General features: G+C 42.1%; 1 protein-coding gene across 7 annotated transcripts in view; it reads right to left on the bottom strand.

The window, feature by feature from the left end:
- The window catches only part of TANC2 (tetratricopeptide repeat, ankyrin repeat and coiled-coil containing 2), an 848,255-nt gene that overhangs the window by 86,788 nt on the left and 740,621 nt on the right, over window positions 1-20,846 (bottom strand). The gene's annotated exons all lie outside the window — the stretch shown is intronic.

Below are 20,846 nucleotides of genomic sequence, written 5' to 3'. Positions count from 1 at the left end.
GCTAATCATGATGTATCCCTGCAAACTTCTCCAGCATACTTCATTATAAGATACCTCACTAATCTCTTGATGTAAGAAAGGCTGAATCATGAAGCTGAGGTTAGGAAAATATTCCTGTTAAATGAGAGGCATCCGCCTCATTTCATATTTACTTCGCAGCTACAGTACCTGGTACTGTCTTTTTCCTTTTCAATCTTTGTCAACTCATTTGAAGTTGTGAGTATGGTCAGAAAAATGATGTATACATATCACCTTCTTTAGGCTTTTCTATGGGGGCAAGTTAACTGAAGTAGCAAATTCACAGCCCACTTTAATCCAAAAAACCCTTCATGTATGAATAAGCCCTTATTCATTAGATCTGCTTTCTGTTCACCTTCTGAGCTTCTGAACTACAGTGCTCTTTCTTTGTTTTATTTTTTACAAGCCAACCCAGCTCTGGGAAAATGAGTGAGACTGAATTCTAATGTGTAAAACATTATCTAATTGTAGAACTTTTATTACTGGTGAGCACAGCCTTGAAGAAACCATGCTGGGAATTATAAAATACATCATGTTAATTGTAATGTGAGATGATATGAAATAGAATTGCTTGGCTGCCTTCAGCAAGGGGTTGGAGTACATAACTTCCTGAGGTCCCTTCGAGCCCTACTTCTCTATGCTTCCCAGATACAGTATCATAGAATCCTGTGTTCTACTTTTATAGTCACTTTACAAAGTAAAGCTGCACTTTGAAAAGTTGTCATCATTTTTTTTTATAGTGACACTTTAAAAAAATCAATTTTTGATAGAACACCTTTAAATAACAGAGCAGGTTCTCCATGGTTAAATCATCTTAACAGTAGTGAAACTTCATGCTGGTGCAAAACAATTTCACAAGGTGGTTTTTCCTTTCTCTGTTAATATTTATAAAGGCATTTTCAACAAGGGAGAAGCTAACCAGCTGACCCTATGGGAAGCTAAGTTAATTTGGATTCTACACAGAGTTCTGTCAAGGAAAAATGTATTTCATTAACTTCTTTCAGTTTTAGCGACCTGTGATGTAACTTGTAACCATAACACACATACTTTTCTGGATGAACATGTTGGTAGTTCAAGATGATGGTGGCTCAGTAAACATAGTTGTCACATCTTCCTGTACAAAGTATGTGTAGAACATTAGTGGGTCAGACAGGCAGCTTTCTGCACCCACTGTGTCGTGGTGACTGTGACAGCAGAAAATATAAAGCAATGAAGACGAGCCCTTAAAGAAGGTTCTAATATTTAACCTTTTTGACTTGGGTGCTCCACTTGTCTGGTAAATGGATTTCTTATTGTTGGCACGAGAATCTCTCCATAAACAAACACTGTTCTCTTATTTTAAACTGAAACACAGTATATTTTAAACGGGAATAAAATTCCACAAAAAGATTCAGTAGAACACATCCTTTGAAAAGCAGAGCTACAACAAGCAGTACTGCATCCCTGAGCCAGCAGCCCTGATACAGGGACCCTCCAGGATACTCAGGTGCCAGTTCAGCCTTTTTTCTAGATCTATCAAGCACATCCAATTACACTAATTAACAAATATGTGGTACTAGGTTTTGTCCATGTGCTTGGTTTTTTTTGTTTTTGTTTTTTTTGGAAATATGTGAGAAAGTCAATTATTTATAGGCTCTTCCTCACACTGCGAATCACAACTACTATAACGGAAAATACATGACTTCTTATACTAGTCTAAATGCAACTGAGGAATAGAAAGCAACAATACTTCCACAATGTTAGAGTCTTATCAGAATGTCTAAATTTAAAGAAAATGATCATCCTTAGAGAATTTTCTAGAATAAAAATGAAGGAGGTGTGATCATGGCCAGGTGTTCAACAGGCTACTTCTCCAGAGCCCTATTAATGATCCTCAACTCTGCATGGTAATGTAAGGATTCAGTTTAGCAGAGACTGATGACTAGTTGCCAGATATTGCAGCAGACACAGGGAATGAACATGTGCCCATTAGCAGACCAGAATGGGAAACAAAACTCATTTTCAATTGTTTTCCATGAAAGGCAGAACCTGAACCCTAGATTTTCTATGCTTGCAGAGGCCCAGGCCAGAAGCCTCCCTGCTCCACTGGAGCAGACAGCTTGGGCCAAGACTAGCCCACCCACCCTGCAAGGGGAGGGGGGAGGTTTTCGGGGGAGGCACAAAGCATCCTGGGATGCTAGGGGATTGTGTGCTAACTTGAATCTAAAGGAAATCTGGGACAGAAGTTCAATAAATTGATTTAACCTTAAATCAGCTAAGTCTGATACTATATCCATCCAGCTTTATCTTAAATTGGTTCTGGCTATTTTGAAAGTGATTTATATGCATTGAACTTCTGCTGTGTTACAGATTTGAACTGGTTTCTGATTATTTATACCAGTTATATGTAATGTCTGTTTCTAGCCTAAAAGATATGTCTTTCAGTTCAGTTTGTATAATTTTGCAATTGTCAGCACTCTGTGTCCTGTTAGTTTCACTGATTTCTCCACATATGTGTTGTGTTAAGTTAGTCACTTTCCTATTCGTGTGAATTTTCCACATAGCAATAAGGGACAGAAAAACACGAACAAAGAACAATACTTATGTGGTTGGAAAGCCATACAAATGGAAGGGAACTTTGTAGTGGTTCTTGCACCTGAAATTACTTTTAGCTCCCCCCACCCCTGGAAGACTATTTACAGTTGATTGTGCACCTTTAAAGAAGATAGTCTTGAACAAGTAATGTTCAGAGTACTGAGCCATAATTGATTCAATCTTTGCAGGTTAGTCTACCCTGGCTAGGCTAAATCAGTCTTGTAACTGGACAGACATCCCAGAAATGCAGGCAGATGCCTGCAGTGGCTCAGGCTAGAAGCTGGGGGGTGCTAGAGCAGCCCTCCCTTAGTTTCAGAGGGCTGAGCTGAGTGGGGCATGGCCAGGCCCTGGCAGGACGCTCTGATTATTTCCCCCCCACCCTAAGCAGCCCAGCAGAGAGTGTTTATCACCCCTAACTCAGTGTTTATCAACTTACTTAGAAAACAAAGCCTCTCTCCATTAACTAATGGAGCTCTTATTAAACAGCTCTTCCAAAGAAGGACATTAAGCTATCTGTTGATTAGCTCCGAAAAGCCTGTCTACCTGTCATCTCTCACAACGTGGACCATAGCCAGCATGTGGTCTGCTTGCTAATGCTGAAGTGTCTGCATAAGGCAGAGGGGAGTGGGAAATAATCCCTGCTTAGCAGGGAGAAGCCAGGCAGATACTCTGTGCCTGAAATTCTCTGCCGGAGCTGCAGCCAGGAAGCAGAGGGGAAGGGCCAGCCCTGCTGTAAAGCAGAGAACCCTGCCCAGCCCAGAGAGCATGCCAGGATGCTGGGGGTGTCTGGTTTATCTCCAACCAGCAAGGGGTCTGGGACAGACATTGAATAAACCAATTTGAGCCAAATCAGTTAAGTCTGATACTACATTCAACCAAATTTATCTCAAACCGGTTTCAGCCATTTTCAAACTGGTTTATGTGCACTGAACATCTGTTCTGTTACAGGTTTAAACCAGTTTCTGGTCACTTGAATTGGTTTATGTGTAATGTCTGTCCCTAGCCTTAATGCACAGTAGCCTAACTCTACTGCGCATTAACATATTAGCACAGTTTTTGCCATGACACTCTAATGTGCAGTAAAATAGGCTACTGCGCACTGAGGTGCACATGTAGACACGCCCACTGTTGATTAACCTTCAGAAATGATCAAAGAGACATGGAAGGAAGAAAATGGATTAAAAGGAAATAGAGACTGTGATGTACAGCTGGAGCTTTTTTAGATCCAGGTATGCTCAAAGAGTATAGCAAATGTAACAATTTTATCCATACCAGCTCAGCAGACTATGAAAACCCATAATCACTTTAATGTACCAAATTCATCTCAGCTGGCTAATCTGATTCACACTGGAATGCTAATCTGTTGGACATGGACTAACACATTTACCCAACCCAAAGGTTGGTGGTTTGAGTTAACTCAGAGACCCTGGCTCCTTGCCCTTCCTAGGAGAGAGGCATAGTCATACACTAGAATGGGAAGGAGAGCTTGAGAGCCTTACTTTTGGGCTTCAACATACTCAGCATATAGGCCTAATTGTTTAACCTGCCTGCCTCTCTTTTCCTTTCTTCTGAAAAGGAGCTAATGATATTTATTGGCTTGTTGCACAGAGCTTAGTGAGGATGAATCAAAAAACGTTTGGAAAGGGCTTCAAGCACAAAGTCAGCTATGCTAATGCTAAGTATTAATGGGATATCCAGGCCTCCTTAATGTGCCTGGCTTTTTTTACCCAAAGATGAGGTGCAATTCCAATTCCAGGCTCCAGCATTAGTTCCCAAACTGCTTTCCAGCTGCAGCTGGTAATGCAATGTATATGGCTAAATATAATTTTGTACATGATTCTGGCTGTTATAAAAAAAGACATGTATCAACCACTGCTGAGCTGAGTGTAGTATTCATCAGCACCATGCAATGTTTTGTAGGCCTAATAACATTGACTTTGGACTTGTTGATAAATACCTGCAGTCTCTTGTTCTGTCACTGTTAATTGAACACTAAAACTGAATCTAACAGCAGAGTCTTTTTTAAAGCTCAGAAGAAATTGGCAGCAGTGATGCCTACATCAAGGTGCCTAGTGAAATGATTTGCTTTGAATTTCATCACAGCAAAGTTTATCATCCAAGGTTTTTTATTTTTAATGTAAGATTTCTTTTTGTGAAAAATTAATAGTGCTGCCAGCTCTGAAGCTTTTGTTCATTCGCTCAGAAAAGGAATGTGCTACTGCATGTTAATCCTGCATAATTCACAGACACTTCCCATATTGACATATACACCTTACAGAAATAATGACCTTGGCCCAGCAAGTCTTTGCACAGTATGAGATGACATGCACAAAGAAGTTAAAACTAGGGGCAGTACAGAGAAGCTTAAGTGTGAATACAGGTAAATGTAAACATAAGGCATAGTGCTCTGGACAATGCAGGGTAGTCCTTGTGTACCTGTTCTTTTACTCATCAAAAGACAGGGTATAAAAGAGCATGAGGCAGGGAGAAAGAACAGGTGCATCCCACATGATATGAGCTCTTGCCTACATGTTCCTCCTCCCAGACTGCCCTTCAGCAGGAAGGCTGGAATAAAGTGGTTGTGTAGCTGCATTCTTGCTAATTCAAGTTCTGGCTCTACTGGGCTCCTCCTTGTTTTGATCATCATTTGCTAGTGTGTGCATCTATAAGAAACAGAACATTCCACACCCACTCCAGAAATGATCAAACCCTGTATAAGGGGATGGTGCAAGATTGGTTTTCTGTACAAACCATCCTGTTGCTTGGTTCATTTTAGACTGCAGGACCATGCCATCAGCAAGCAGACCTAGGAATGAAAACTCAGAAAGAATAGCCTACCGCACTGTATGTTCCAGAGGAGACTATCTAAACACTAATGCTTGTGGTGTTTGATATTTCTAGTATGTGGGAGAAGGAACAGAGGCAAAGAAACAGGAAAGGAAATCATATATATATTAAATGTACTGGCAAATGGCAAGTGCAAAAGGCTTGGATTTTCTAAAGTCCCCTTGATGACAATCAAAACATAATGGAAACGCAAGATCTCAAACTGGGAATAATAAGTGTGGTGCATTTGGCCCAATGTAAAATGTATATTGTGCAGTAGCAAAAGGACTGCATTTTAATCTATATTTATATCTAGTTAGAACATGCCTAAGGAATGGAAGGATATAGTTACAGCCATGTTGTAGACAGAGGGGACAAAGTGAAACGTCAGAGCTATCACGGTGTCTCATAATGGCCTATATGCCATTTTCATTGATAATCAATTTTTCATGGAGAGGATTGCCAATGTGGGTTCCAAAAACAAAGTTCCACTGGTGATTAAATATTTTCTCTTTGCCAATTACTCAGATAAAAATGGGAATGTATAGCTTTTATAGATTTTTGAGAGATCATCTGACGGCATATTGCAAGACAGCCTCTGGGCCACAATAAAAGAATTCAGAGCTCCTCGGAAAATTATTAGGATGATTCTACTGATGTGTTTATAGCTCCAAAAGTAGAGTACAAGTAGGGAGTGAAATCTCTGCCCCATCTGATGTCAATCCAGAGAGACTCACTATTCCTGCTGCTTTTTAATGCAGTTATAGAAAAAGTGGTATGGCTACAGCAGAATTTTCAGGATGGGAAGAATTTATTTAGACTGTTTCAGTATTCTGGATGTGTTGATAACTATCACAGGACTCAGGAGTTATGGTACAAAGACTGACTGGAGACTTGAAGAAAGTAGGAAAAAATGAAATGTAACATTAGTGAAGACAAAATCCAAATACATGGCCTTAAGGCAATAAAATGATCTTAGACAAACACACGTACCTAGCAGCTGATTACCATAAATCTGAACAGGTTAGTTTACATACCTAGAAGCATTAATTGCTAAAACAATTTGATGAAGAAAGAAATCATAACAGGTGCATAGAGCTGGAATGCCTATTACATTCTTTGAAGATAATTTACAGCTCTAAAACACTGTGAAAGATTAAGCTTTATGTACAAGTCCATTATGACAGTGTTTCTCAACCAGTGGGATGCGTCCCACTGGTGGGACGCGAAAGTCGTGTAGGTAGCACTTCAAGTCATTGCCGGATTGAAAAACATCAAAGTTATCTGCACTTCAAATAGATGAATCAACAGATATCTTGAACAGTGCAGAAGTGGGGTTTTGTTTTTATCATGGTGGGACCAGGGTTTTTTGCCAAAATGGTTCGTGGGACGTAAGGTGCAAAAGGTTGAGAAGCACTGCATTACGACACCTACTGCTTTACAGTTTTGAGATGTAGTTGCTAACTAAGAAAAAAGAAAGATAAGTGTAAGTGTTGAGCCAAATTTTGTGGTTAGTAAAGAAGAACCATATGTAGTGAAAAATTGTGGGAGCTCTATGAAAAACTATGCAATGCAAATGTGATAAAATCCCAGTGACTTCAATGGACAAGGTAAATGGTTAGGATGAAGGCAGGGTAGAAATGCACCTCTATAGCCTAACTGAATAAGATATATATATAGAGAAAGCACCATATATCAGGGGTTGTCAACTGGGAGTACATGTACCCCCAGGGGTACTTGAGAAGGCCCTAGGGAGTACGTGCAGGTGGGCGGGTGGCGATAGAACACCGCCATGCACCATCTCATGCTGCCATGCAGGGGAAGATCGCACATGGCAGCTGTTGCCGCTCCACGTTTGGACATGTGCCACCCCCCCAGCACTCAGCCACTGGGGGTACACTGGTTTGCATCCAACTGCTGGGGGTATACTGATCCAAAAAGGTTGAAAACCCTTGCCATATAGGATTAGGATGGTGGAAAACAGAACAGCTCAGTCTCTTGGAAAGCCATGTCTATCGTGTTCCAGCTCATGGTCACACAATGAAGAAATGGAGAGGTAAAATGCATAAGACCCAAGAACTCTTAATGCTAGCACCAGTGGAAAAAAAACATGCCTTTAACAGGAAGATATGGAGTCAAAATTATAAGTACAGCCAAGAACCCTAGGGTCTCGCAAGTGAGGGAACAGGAGGGAAAAATCTTAGATAACAGCTCTGAGATAAATTTCCGAAAAGGATGTTGCCCTTCTGATATATCATTTTTGAATTCTTGATATTACAATTAGGGCTTTGGAAGGTCAAAGGCACTGGAAGATTTCTGGATGAGAATATTACTAAAAACTGATTTCATAGGGTCAACTGCCATGTTTCCTCTTGCATATTCAGTAGTAGCTTACACTGTGCTGAAGAGTTCCCATTGGAATTTCTGCATGTTAAATTTGTCAAACCCAAGTGATATTTGATGACTGAGAATCACTCTTTGTGAAGACAGATTATTTTACTGTTTTGCTGGCCTCTGCTGATGGAGAAATTACAAAACTTGTCAGACAAGAGTAAAGGGAAAGAGTATATGAGAATCAGGTGCAAAGTTCATATACATGAAGCAACTTAAGGGAAAAGATAAGAATTAGATGCCTCTGGGAAAGCCAAAATAAACACAAATATTAATAAGAAAACAAATATTAATAGTTTTCATTAATCTGGAACAGTTTGCAATTTATTACTAGGAATAGCTAAAATCTACTTGTGTAACAGAGCCTCGTGATAGAACTGTTACCATGTCAAGCTCTCTATTATATATATATTTTCAGGGAAAACACATAGGTTTCACATTCTAATGTTTCATTAGAGGAGATAAAAATTAGTGTACCACACTGGAAAAAATAAGTCAGTTTAGTCTAGCTTTCCTTTCTCTAAATTGCTCACTGGAGACTTAGGTTCAAAAGCACTTTGAGGACATCAGTAAACATAAACTGCATGGTCATAAATTGTGTGGTTTCACCTTGGTCCTTAGTAAATATTGATCCAAATCACAAAAGCACTATACAGTTATCTGTGGAGAGATTGAGAGAGAAAAACCCAAGGGGGCCAGAATATTCAGAAATAGAGAAACGGACACTGTTATGTACAAAACTAGTAATTTGGCAGTTTGTTACCCACAACAGATACTGAAAGCAATTAATCTTCAAAAGACCTATATGGGCCATGTCCTGGCTGAATGGAGATCCTCTCTCTATTTCACCTGCTCAGCCATTAGAATCAACTAGAAACCTTCCACTAACCCAGTTCTGAATGGCTGTACTGTCCTCAGGATAGGAGAGACATTTCCTTCCTCTACTGGTACAACAAAGCCAGAGAGGGTTGGGGGTGGGCTGTTTGTTTTCACTCTTTTAAGGCGTGCTGTAAAATGTATTTATTCAGATCTTTCCTGAGCACATTGTCTGGAAAGACTGATTTTCTCTTGCAGGTTGGGAATTCAGCTCTTTATTTGAGCTGTTCTGTCATTTTTATTACATCATGTGACAATCAAAAGAATCACAGGAAGAATGGCTTTCTTTAACATTGACCAAGGAACCAGTTGTTTAAGGAAAGCAATATTAGCTTTAAAGCTACAGCTCCAACTTTCCACTTTACTGGATTCCTTCTGGCTAGAACGTTTCCTTACTCACCCTCCTTCCTGGCTTCCAGCCACAGATAGAAAGGGACAAGACATATATCCTCAGACATAAAGGTCCAGCATACCCAAAGTTTGTAATGAACAATGCACAAATGGAAAAATAAGCTAGTTAAAGATTATGGGCCTGATTTTGTATTATACTAAGCTGCCTTTCTGTCACTCAGGCCAAATAAATGGGATTTAGAGTGGCTGTAGATCAAATTTTTATATTGTCAAAGTGGTGAAAAAGGGTGAGAATCAAGCCCAATATAGCTACTTTGTGCTCCTGTGCACTGCTAATTAATAGTTCCCTGATTTACATCCATGTCTTTTCTTCCCATTAATTGAATGAAACCATTTCAGAATCCAGACAGCTGACACTGTGCCCAGTGAATCTGCTTTTCCAGGAGACTTGTATTCATATTTTATTCAAGGTTCCAAAGTGCAGTTGCAAAAGAACCGTGGCCCACACAGTCATCTCTGTTCCAGCAATCACCAGTTCTCATTTTCTACTAGTCATTTTTCAAAGTCTCTTTTAAAATAAAGTCTACTGTGGCAGTTAGCTGAAAAAGTAATAAGAAAAGCTTTCATCTGGTGCCCTGGCTAGTGCGCACAGAGTATAAATACAAGGCTCAGAACTCAGTGTACATTTTTGAAAGGATACTTAATCACTGAAATTAATTGATCAATTTTGTCCCAATTATATATCTCATGCATTAACTGTGAACTGCATAGAGGTAATTAAACTCCATGCAAGTAACAACTAAAAAAAAAAAAATAGGAAAAGCACGTAAGTGGGTACACTTACTATAAGCCTATATAAGCCCTCCTAATTCAACCCTCTCTTATCATGGCAGGGACTATTCTTATTTGTAGGATTATCCCACACTTTTTGGACTCTTCCTAAGCCAATTGCTTCCATGATACCTCAGAAGAGTAAAGTTCACAGCCAAGAAAAACAGTTGCACCCATCATGTACTCAGAATTCAAGTCACCTGGAAATCTAGGAGCAATTGAGGACTCAGAAGTGTGCCATCATTGCAACCTGTTCTGGGGAAGTGTAGGCCCAGTCTTAATATAAAGGGGCAAGATGTCTACCTTATCAGAATCCTTAGTTGCATTTTTCACCCAGTGCGTACCAAGGCAGTTATGGGATTACCAGAATCATTATATTATGCTGCTGTGGTGTTTAAAGACCCTAATCATAAACTGGGAACCACTGTGCTAGGTGCTAAGCACAATAAAAACACAGTCACTGACCTTTTCAAACTAGAAAGGACCATTTATGATCACCTAACCTGAATCTTCTGTAATATCCAAATGACAGAATTTTACCTAGTGATTTCTGTATCCAGAAATGTGGTTTCATTGAAACATACATTTTAGGAAGACATCCAGTCTTTATTTAAAGTCTCAATGAAGACCCTATCTCAGCCAAATTGAGATGCCAGAAAGCCCACTTTAGATGAATCAAAGGGTAAAGTTTCACGTTACCCTTAGACCTTAGTAAGGGTACTTAAAATGTAAGCATCCACATGTTAAGGCTTGCTATCTCATGTTAAGTGCCCTCTGAGCATCTCAAAGTTATGCCACAGTTGAGGGTTAACTCTGAGCCATGGTACCTAGCTCATGTTAGGATAACTTCAGTCTACTCCAAAGAGATAAAATGAGCAATTTGAAGTACTCCCACATCCCAGGATGCAGTGGTTCCAGTTCCCCCTCCTTACCCACAGCAGGGATACAGCCCCTGGTTCCTAGCCATGTCCCTGCTCACCAGCCCTCCAGGGACAGACACTCAAAAACCCTGAGCCTGAACTGATTCAATCTTTGCAGGGTAGTCTAACATGCAGAGACTGAACTGGTTTGCAAGTAGATAGAAATTCCCTTTTCATTCTGGAAATGCAGGCACATGCCTGCAGTGGCTCAAGCCAGAAACCCAGGGGAACTACAGCAGCCCTCCCTTTCGTTCCACAGGGAAGCTGAGCTAGAGGGGGAGGGGGCATAGCCAGGCCCCAGCAGACCTGAGTAAGACTGTGGAGGGCTGTAAACCCCCACCCTGGCCTGCAGGGTTCAGAGGGTGGGGGAAGAGGGAGCGTAGCAGACCCCTGTGGCAGGGGAGGATGAGTAGGGGAGAGCTCTGCTGTCCCAGAGGCTCCCTGACTGCCACGAGCACAGGGCGCACAGTTTCGCTGCCGGGCCCCAGACGGGATTCTTCCTCCTCCTCTCTCTGACCCAGGGCAGCAGGGTGGAGAGCAGGGCTCTTCCCCCTCCTCCCCCTCTGGCCCCTGCTGCCATGGGGTGGGGTGGGGGGCTCTGTGTGGTGCTCCCACCCCAGAAGAGGACTCTTCCCCCTCTTCCTCCCATTTCCACGGGGCAGGGATGGGGCTTCTGTTCAGTACTAGAGGGGGACTCTTCCTCCTCCTTGTCCTCTCCCCACACCCCGAAAGGGCAGGGAGGGGGAGCTCTGTCCCGTGCTGCCTGGCCTAGCTTGGGCGCAGCTTTCACTGATCCACAGCCACTGGGGTTGGCCCCACTCAGCCCCGGCCCAAGCAGCTGCACTGCAGGCCAGGGGGAGGGGCCAGCCCCAGCAGCAGTGATGGGGAGGCTGAGCCCTGTTAGTTACAGCAGACTGGCACAGCGTGCACAGGTGGTGGCTGGCCGGACAGCAGGCTACCTGGGCTGACTCAGAGGTGTTGCGGGGGCTTGTTCCCTCTGGGCCTGGGCAGCCCTACACAGAGCTCCCCTCCCAGCCCTGCAGGGGGAGGGGCCGAGGGGGGGAAGGAGGATGGGGAAGGGTCCCCCCCCGCATGAAAATAGCCTCCCTCTCTCCCCTGTGGGGATGGGGGGGAGGAGCAGGGGGAAGAGTCCCCCTCTGGGGCTGGGCAGCCCCAAACAGAGCCCCACCCTGCGGCAGAGGAATGAGGAGGAGGGGGTGCTCCACCCCAACTGCAGTCCCCTGGTGGGAGGGGGGGAATTAACCCCCTGCTTGCCCCCTTAGCCTTAGTGGGGTCATGCCAGAATGGCTGTGGTCCCTGTTAGTGGGACAGGGAAGGGAGCCGGGGAGTAAACCCCCTCCTGGGCACTCTGACCTTCCCCATCCCCTTGCTAATCCAGCTGCCAGATGTGGCCAGATGCCATCTTGGCATGGTCCCATTAAGGTGAAAGAGGCGGGGGGGGGGTAGTTCCTCCCTCCCTCCATCTCTTCTACCCAGCAGCTGGGGTCTGCCAGCCCAGACCGCTGCCTCCTCAGCTCATCCGCAGACAGGCAGACCCCAGCTGTGGTGAGGGGGGAGGGGAAGGAGGGAAGAATTCACCCCTTCCCTGACCACTTTACCTTAACAGGGCCATGCCAGCCAGTGTCTTGCCACATCCCCTGCTTGGGTTAGAGAGCAGAGGGGTGGGGCTAGCCTTGCTCTCTGGAGAAGACAGCACAGCACAGCCTAGAGCTGCAAAGCATGCTGGGATGCTGGAGGACTCTGGTTTAACTTCAAGCGGGAAGGGGTCTGGGACAGAAGTTGCATAAACTGGTTAGAGCCAAATCAGTTAATTCTGATACTATATTCAAACAGGTTTATCTTACATTAGTTTTGGCCATTTGAAACTGGTTGATGTGCACTGCATTTATGGTAAACCTGTTACAGGTTTAAACTAGCTTCTGATCACTTAAACTGGTTTATGTGTAACTTCTGACCCTAGTCCAGTGGCAGGTCAGAGCAGTATAGGTAAGAAACAGTATTAATCCTTAATCTGAAGCAGCTCACAGCACATTCTAACTTAAGCACCACTTAACCTTCCACAGATATAGTATGATCTGAGTGTAATGTATAACTTCACCCAGAGACACATAACTGCACATAGGATCAGTGTACTGGTACCATTATCATCCAAATGTTTTCATTATCATCCCAACTGGTCTCACATATACACTGAGAGAAGTGGCAAAACAGTGGAATCCCATACAAGAGAGACAAAAGCTTGGTGGGTAATGTCCAATACAATTCTCTCAGAGCTATTTAAGAAGCAGGAATGGTATCATTCGCAGGAGGGCTACCCTTGCAAGGGCCTGCAGTCAAATCAACAAAAAGCATTGGTCAGTGGGACTAAAAGTTCTGATGGATCTAAAAATCAGCTAGTTCACTTGTCCATTTTCAGGATGTGACCATCCAGCAGTAAAACCAGCACTCTGCTCTGCACACGAGCTAAAATCTAGGTCAAGAGTACAGACACAATTGAAGCAATCTCGCTCCAGATATAGCCTAATCTGTCTTGGATCTAACATTCTCAATTTCATCCAGAAAGAAAAGGAGAGAGAGGAGAATGGAAGACTGGATAAAACAAAAAGATAACTAGCAAGATCTTCAACATCAAGAGATGCTTTACTGAGTAAATGCCTAATGAGTTCTTATTTGGAGGAAGCTGGCTCCCTGCCCTCAGTTGACATGGCATTAATATTCTCCTGCAACATTATTATTCAGGGCAAAAAGTTGCCCAGTTTCTTTGCATCTCTTTGATAACTTTAATCAGCAATCATCACACTGCTGCAGTTCAGCAGAAATTAGGCCAAAAAACTGCTAACGATCCCAATGTAATATTTATCTCGCTCAAGGTTATCTGTTTTGTTTAATATTCCATTCCTATCAGCAACAATGGCCCTATGTGTTATTGTGTACTGTATTATGTTTAACACTTGGCTCTGCCAGGGAAATGAAACATTTCAAGTTTATTCAGGATAATATAGCCAAATCCTAATCAGGACTTGATGTAAGGGAACATCTGCACTGACCTGGCTGAAATATGGCAGATACCAATAACAGATAAGAAAAGTATTAGGAGAATCAGAAAGGGAGGAAATAGAGAACTCTACTGTCCCTGTTAGATTAATGACAATAAAATGTTTTACAATAAAAAGAAAAGAAAGGAAACTGTAATAATTTAGAGAACCCAATGAGTTTTGATAAAATTAATTCTGATAGTAGTCAATCTCTGCATCCTGGTTTAACTCATAACCAGTTCAGCTGACTCACTGGCTGCCACGAGCAGAGTACTTTGTGTTCAACGTAAATACATATTGCTCTAAACAAAGTGTAATCACAGGAATATCATGTTTAATATTTAATACCATATGTATATGATGGGCAAGGTAGAGAGAGTAACAATGGCTTCTCCAAACTCTGTCCTTCAACAATCTTGGATTTAAGACACATTTATCTTAGCCATACAGATATGCTGGGCCTGCTTCTTTGAGCACTCTGTTCTCATTTAATTCTGTGCAAATGGTAAATGCAGAAGACAGGGTAGAGTTGTACCTTAAAGACCAACTAAATCAGAGATGTGTAAGCTTTTGTAAGCAACAGCTTACTTCATTTGATGTAAGTAACCATGCAGAATACAAAACAATAGAAAAATACAAAACAACAGAAAAACCAGAGTCTCTCCTGCAATAAACTATTTTAAGTTATTTTAGTTAGTAAATAGATCTTTGGATTTAAGGAATGGTCACAATGAGAATAATTTAGGGAACTTTCTTTTTCAGAAAGCATCCATGTTTTTTCTGATAAACTTTTCATGAAGATGAACATTTTCCCTAGTGTCACAGATGGGTCATTTTACTGAACAACTTCTGTATTTAGAAACTTGTGCAGCATGTAGAGGTTTCTATTCCAGAGAGTAAATAATTCTCCAATAGTATTGCTTTCAATGGGTCTGGGCACTAGTCAGCTACAAAATATCAGGAGCAATCAATGTAATGTGATGCCATTAGGCAGATACCTACAGACTAACTAAACTGAACCAGACACCAGGACTATCCACTGTACATGCTCTTTTCCTGCACTCCAAGTAACTGATCCATAAAGTTACCTGAAAGCAAGTGCTAAAATGGTAGCCCCCAAATAAAAGCCATGTAAAAACGCAGTGGCTTTAAATAATTTTAGAACAATCAGGAACTTATAAGGGCTTGTCTTGGAAATCCAGTGACAAAGATGTAGGTCAGGTCAGTTCTAAGTGCACAGCAGCAACCAAAACTATGGTTCAGCAAGGAACAATATGCATTCTTTGATTCTCATGGAGCTAGTGGGCATGTCTACACATGCAAGTGCTGCTCCATCTGTTTACTCGACAGTAATTTACTGTGGAGTAAACCCACCCTGGGCAGGCGTCTACACGTGCAGGCATCTGGGAGGCCAGAGAAGGCTACTCCAACCCTGCTCTGTCCCCTGCAGTAGCTAGGGGGTGCTTCAGCCTCCCCTTGGGTTGCAGCCCAGGGGCTGGCAGGGAGCATGGGGCCAGGAGACAAGTGTCTCCTGGTGAGGGCTGGGAGAATGCTCCCTGCCCCCACGAGCTACCTGCTGCCAGGGGGCTCCAGTGATGGAGGCCGGGCTGGGACAATGTCCCCCTGCCCTGGCAGCAGGGAGCTCCTGACCTCAGCTCCCCGACTGAGGACAGGGAATGAGCTGCAGGGGGAGGGGCAGGTCCCAGCCCCTGGCCCAATCCACCAGTGGCGTAGTTCGCAGTGAGCCCCTGGCTGGGTGGAGATTCACTGCTTAGCTGGCAGTAGCCAGGAGCTGCCCCACTGGCAGATCAACAGCAGGGGAGACAGGGTGACTGCAGACTGAAGTCTACACTGTTTCCTCTCTCTCCAGGATTTCCAACAGTAGAATTTCTCTGAAATTTCTACCAGTAAAAATGAACATTTCTTCCTAAAGACGGTTACCTACATAAAGTAAGTATTCTAATGTTCATTTTGTTCAGCTGTGATAAACTCATTTACTATTTGTATAGCTGTTAGATAAACATGATGGTTTAAGACAACCTCATTTTATTCTGGGCAGTATTTTACTGAATGTCATCAAAACTGCAGTGTTATATGGATAGGCAAATGCATTAAAACTGGTTAAAAGGGTTACCATGGTAGCTTCCACTTATCATGGGACAGGAGTGGACATAGGCAAGAGCTATCACAAAGCAACTGATGCACAGTAAATCTAGAGTTAATTGGTTATAATTTATTCATCCGTCTATACCCTAGGCATGCTTCTCTGACTTGTGATGTTTATCAGTTTACTTAATTGAAGGCCATTACAACAAATTTTCAACAGATCAAAAAGATCAGGCTTGACACTTTTTTTTTCTTTCAGTGGAGCCTGCCTGCATGGGTTGCTGCTGGGTCTCACAGCCCGAGCTGTGCGGGCCCGCCAAGCCCTGAGCACACTGGCTTTCAGTGCCCTGTGCACTGCTGCACTTTGTTAGGTAGCAAACTAAAACACCTCGGAGGTATTTTATCTTGCTATGTACCAAAGTCATTTAAAGCATAATACACCGCCAAGCATCCAAACAGCAATGCCATTAAAACAGAATACACCACCGAATGTGCAAACACCAATGCCATTAAAGAGGCGCAAAAGGGCATTTAAGTTGCTTTAAAAGCCAATTTTGTGGCATGTACAAAGGCCTATATATATTTCCCCACATATACATGAATACAAAAGATTCAAATAATTTCTTGTTAAAATTCATTTTCTTTCCTGCTTCGTAACCAAGTGGCACTTTCACTTCCTTGAATAAAATCCATCATGTACGCCAATAAAACCCTTAAATTTGTTCCCCCTTTTTTACAATACTTTACTACATTACCTAATTATAAAGAACATATTACTGAGACTTCTGAGCTCTCAGAATTGAAAAAAGATGAATGAAAACAATCAACAATTAAGTACTTGCCTATAATGACAAAGAAATGCACTTTTAAGCTAATCTTAGATAATTAAAAAAATCCACTATGTAAGATGAGAAAACACCAGCATTTCAGGAAGTTAGAGTTACTCAGCTGTAGCTGAATTCTTATAAAAGTCATCATCTTCAGTGCCACTTCCTGCTCATTTTTTCCAAGCTTTCTAAATTACTTCTTTTTCATTTGGGAACTATTATTTCTCTGAAAGCCTAGGCTTTATGTCAGTGTTTAAGAAATATTTTTGTTAATTTAAAACAAACATGGTTTTCTGAGTGGATAAGAACCAGGGATTGCAGTTCTGCATTTTAACTAAAACCCTTCAGTTACAGCATGCTTTTGTGGAGGTGTTAGGGAAGGAAAGAATGTATATTATGTATACTGGAGGATATTCAGAGGTAACTCCAATAGAAATTATGGCAACACTAAGTATTGTTTCATAGCCTCACCCATGCAGATTAGATTGCCACCAAACAGTAATCCACACAAGATCAAATCTGAGCCTGTGCACTAGGCTGCACTCTGGTTGGCAGGTACATGGCTCTGTATACGCATACCTGGAGAACTTAAGTCACAAAATGGTAGCCAAACAAAAACCTATAGTGAGTGGCTGTCAGAGGAGGAGGGCCATCATGTGTTTTAGCTCAATAGCTGAGTGGTTAAGGCACTCATCCAACAAGCAAGTGACCCAGATCCTTGCTAGGCAGGAAATTTCTTGTTATTCTCCATCTGGTTTACCCAATGACTATTAAGTTAACAGTACAGTGGCGCAGCTTGGAGAGGACACTGGGCTACCTGGCAGTAAATGCTTCATGGTTGTAAGTTGAAGACCTGGAGGTTCACATTTTCTCTCAGTGACAGGGGCCTAGAACTTGTACCACTTGCTTCCTAGACTCATGTGAATATGCTGCACAGAGTAGGATAACAAACTATACATAACTGCCAAAAATGGCAGTTCCATGCCAGAGTAACTGCTATTTGAACGTGCAGAATGAAATGGGATTTTGCCATAACTTACTTACCTTTGGTTTGGAAAACTGCTATGAACAGAATTGATTCTGCACAGGTGAAAGAGAGGAATGTGAGAAGCTAGCTTCAATCTTAACTATGCAGTGAATAGTGCCTCTCTCTAGTTGTTACAGTGGTATTCTGGGGCATTAGCCAGCCTCTTCTATTAATGTTAATGAGCAGCAGTTGCATGCCTCATTCTCTGTGTGCTTTAGGGAAAATTTACTAGAATAGATTTATTCTTCTGCAAGGTTTTGGAGCTTGGTTAAGGTTCGCCTAGTCAAATTGGCTGAGCAGCATCTGCACTGTATTTGAGTCTAGCTTCCAGCAGCCTGATTTTTTAAAGACACTGTGAGCTGGCAATTTCTTTTATCTGCAAGTGTTCAGCACCTCTGGAAAGGTGACTACAGGTATCCAAGAACTCAGACAGAAAGCTATATGTCTAAAGTCTAATGAGGATAAAGCTGCATACTCATTTAGTAAAAATATACAGGGTGCTTCTACATTAGATGCTTACTACAGAGCAGACTAATTAGCTCCACAGTAAGTATCTTGCATTTACATGTGAGGCCCTGTTAGGCTGGAGTAAACTAATAAACTATGCAGCAAGACAGTATTTGTAAATATAAGTACTATCCTGCTGTTGAGTTTTTACTCTGCAGCAGTGCATGTGTAGATGCTAATGCAGCTGACTAGGGCATGAGTGTGCTTCAGCGTGGGGCTGCCTGCCAGCTAGACCTGGACTGGAGCACCCTTGTACCCCAGTCAGCCCCTCCAGAGCACATTAAGCCAGGTTAGAGAAGCTCTGGGATGCCAGGCTGACCCCTTGGGCCCCATGTCAGCCAGGGTTGCTCTGACCCAGCTCAACACGCTGTGGTTCCAGGTGCATATATGGCACCCAGAGGTAATAAGCTTTGGTGCAATAAGTGTTGGAGTTTATTGCTCTGCATTAATATGTACATGTAGATGTGCCCACTGTGGGTCATTTCTCCAAAGGCATTTTTAATGACAGATATTCTACTCCAACACAAGAATCACTACCAACTTCTTTGCTAAAGCTGATTCAAGCAGGTGAAATGAGAATGAACTAGTCCCCACTAAAAGGTTTACTGCAGATTTAAGTTCAAGTTTAAAAAGCACATATGCATAACCAAAATGACTCAGCACTAAGATAAATCCTCCACTAGACAGCAAGGGAGAGAGAGGTTCATTTTCGTAAACGTAGATTTTTCCTCATTATATTGATTCTTGAACTGGGTTTAGTGAACAAATGCAGTAGAGACTTCCTGATTCTGCTTTGGCTTAACAACATCTAGCTGGAGGAAGGAGGTATCACTTCTGGTTACAAAGCAACTCATTTCCTCCTGGGGATCTAATCGTTCAAAAGTAAAGCTGCCCATGTTAGAAGATGTACTCTGTGTAGATTACATTGCATTGAAGCTGAACAGACTGAGATATTTGGAAAGCATATTATTGTAAGGGAAGGTTCTCTGACCAGGAAAAAAGGGTGTCTCCAGAGTGTACTGTTTAGCTATTCTGTGCTGGTGCAATGGCCCAATGATGGAGATTAAAAGTTGCACACATCAGTACTGTCTTGAGGTGCTAAAGTGAGAATTAAGCATATGCAAAAGCAACTAAATGCTTGCCTCTTTCCCACCTTACATGTGCTTATCACAGGCAACAAAAAAAAGACTCATCTCAGAAGACTCTGGATATGTTTGATGTTTGCACAGTGTACAGCAGCAGACACAGAGCCAGAAGTACTGGGGTCTACATTTGCATGTAATTGCCTTACTATCTGGTCTTAGAAAAATTACTTCACCCCTCAGTGCCTCAGTTTCCCCAATCAGTCCTAATTTTGTAAAAAGTCCATGGATTCATTGGACAAAGGGTTGTAAATTAAAAACCCACGTGAAAAACACCACAGTGGTATAACAATATTTAGACTAAAAATGAAGATAAATTAATCTTGATGACTGCTTTTTTGGGTACAGTCTTCTCCATATGTTGCTTTATATGGTTTGTCAAATAATACAACTAGCTAATAGAGCTACTCGGACAGACCACGGAAGTCATTATTGCAGGATCTGCAACAACAGCTTTTTTCACGTCCTGTTATTAAACAACAGTCAGTACCAAGGAGCTCCCTTGTGGGAGAGCCCAAAATGATAGTGTTTCCCTTCAATGCCAATTAGCCTTTGCCTTGGTTAGAAACCTCATGCTGAGCATTAAAGGGAAGAAGCAGCTTTGTAACACAATAGGCTAAAAGAAAAAAACTGGAGGCAGAGGGTCTATTGCTTTCCCATATGTTGTTAGAACAATGTGTGCTAATTTGAACATAATTTTCAGTCATTGTCCCTTCTCCACCTGCCCTGTTTCTGTACTGCTGAGAGGATGGAGCAAGGAGATTTTCAGTTGTACTAGTGGAAGGGAAAAGACCATCTAAGCTGCAGTGTCCTATTTTCTCAATTTCCTTCACAACATCCTCCAAACCTGTTAGCTTCTGTCAGGGTGAGTCAATTAAGAGCTGTTTCACATGAATACACTTTAGTTCCAAATCTGTTCTCATGAGAAAAATCAGCCTCAGCAACCTGGGCCTCTACCATATTTTCATGGTGAAATCTACAAGCACAGGATTAGCTATTAGTGTCTGAAATTCTGAACAAGGAAACCAAACCAACCACCAGCATACCCTTGTGATTCCCACATTAATCGAAAAAAAAATCAAACTTCCAAGCAAAATGAAACCATGTCTTTATATACCACTCCTATTATTAGCCAAATCACTGTTAAGTTGTGCTCCTATTATTGTAATGAAGTGAAAAATCATTGCTTTTCTTAATTCTTGATGAGTGCTTGCCATGCCTGGAGCTCAGCGTTTCAGTATCAATCATTCCCTGAGAGCTGGATAGGAGGATTGAAGTCAGACAATAGCTAAATCTCAGGGGTCCTCTCCATTAATCATTGAAACATATCTCAGCTCTGCCATCAGAGTATAGTAAAATTAGCATATGTAACGCATTAGAGATATTTATTAGTC

Source organism: Gavialis gangeticus, unplaced genomic scaffold (genome assembly GCF_001723915.1).
Source record: "Gavialis gangeticus isolate Ggan-Ray unplaced genomic scaffold, GavGan_comp1, whole genome shotgun sequence".
Taxonomy (NCBI): domain Eukaryota; kingdom Metazoa; phylum Chordata; order Crocodylia; family Gavialidae; genus Gavialis; species Gavialis gangeticus.
Note: the sequence above shows the minus strand (reverse complement) of the source record. Positions and strands in the feature narration are given on the sequence as shown.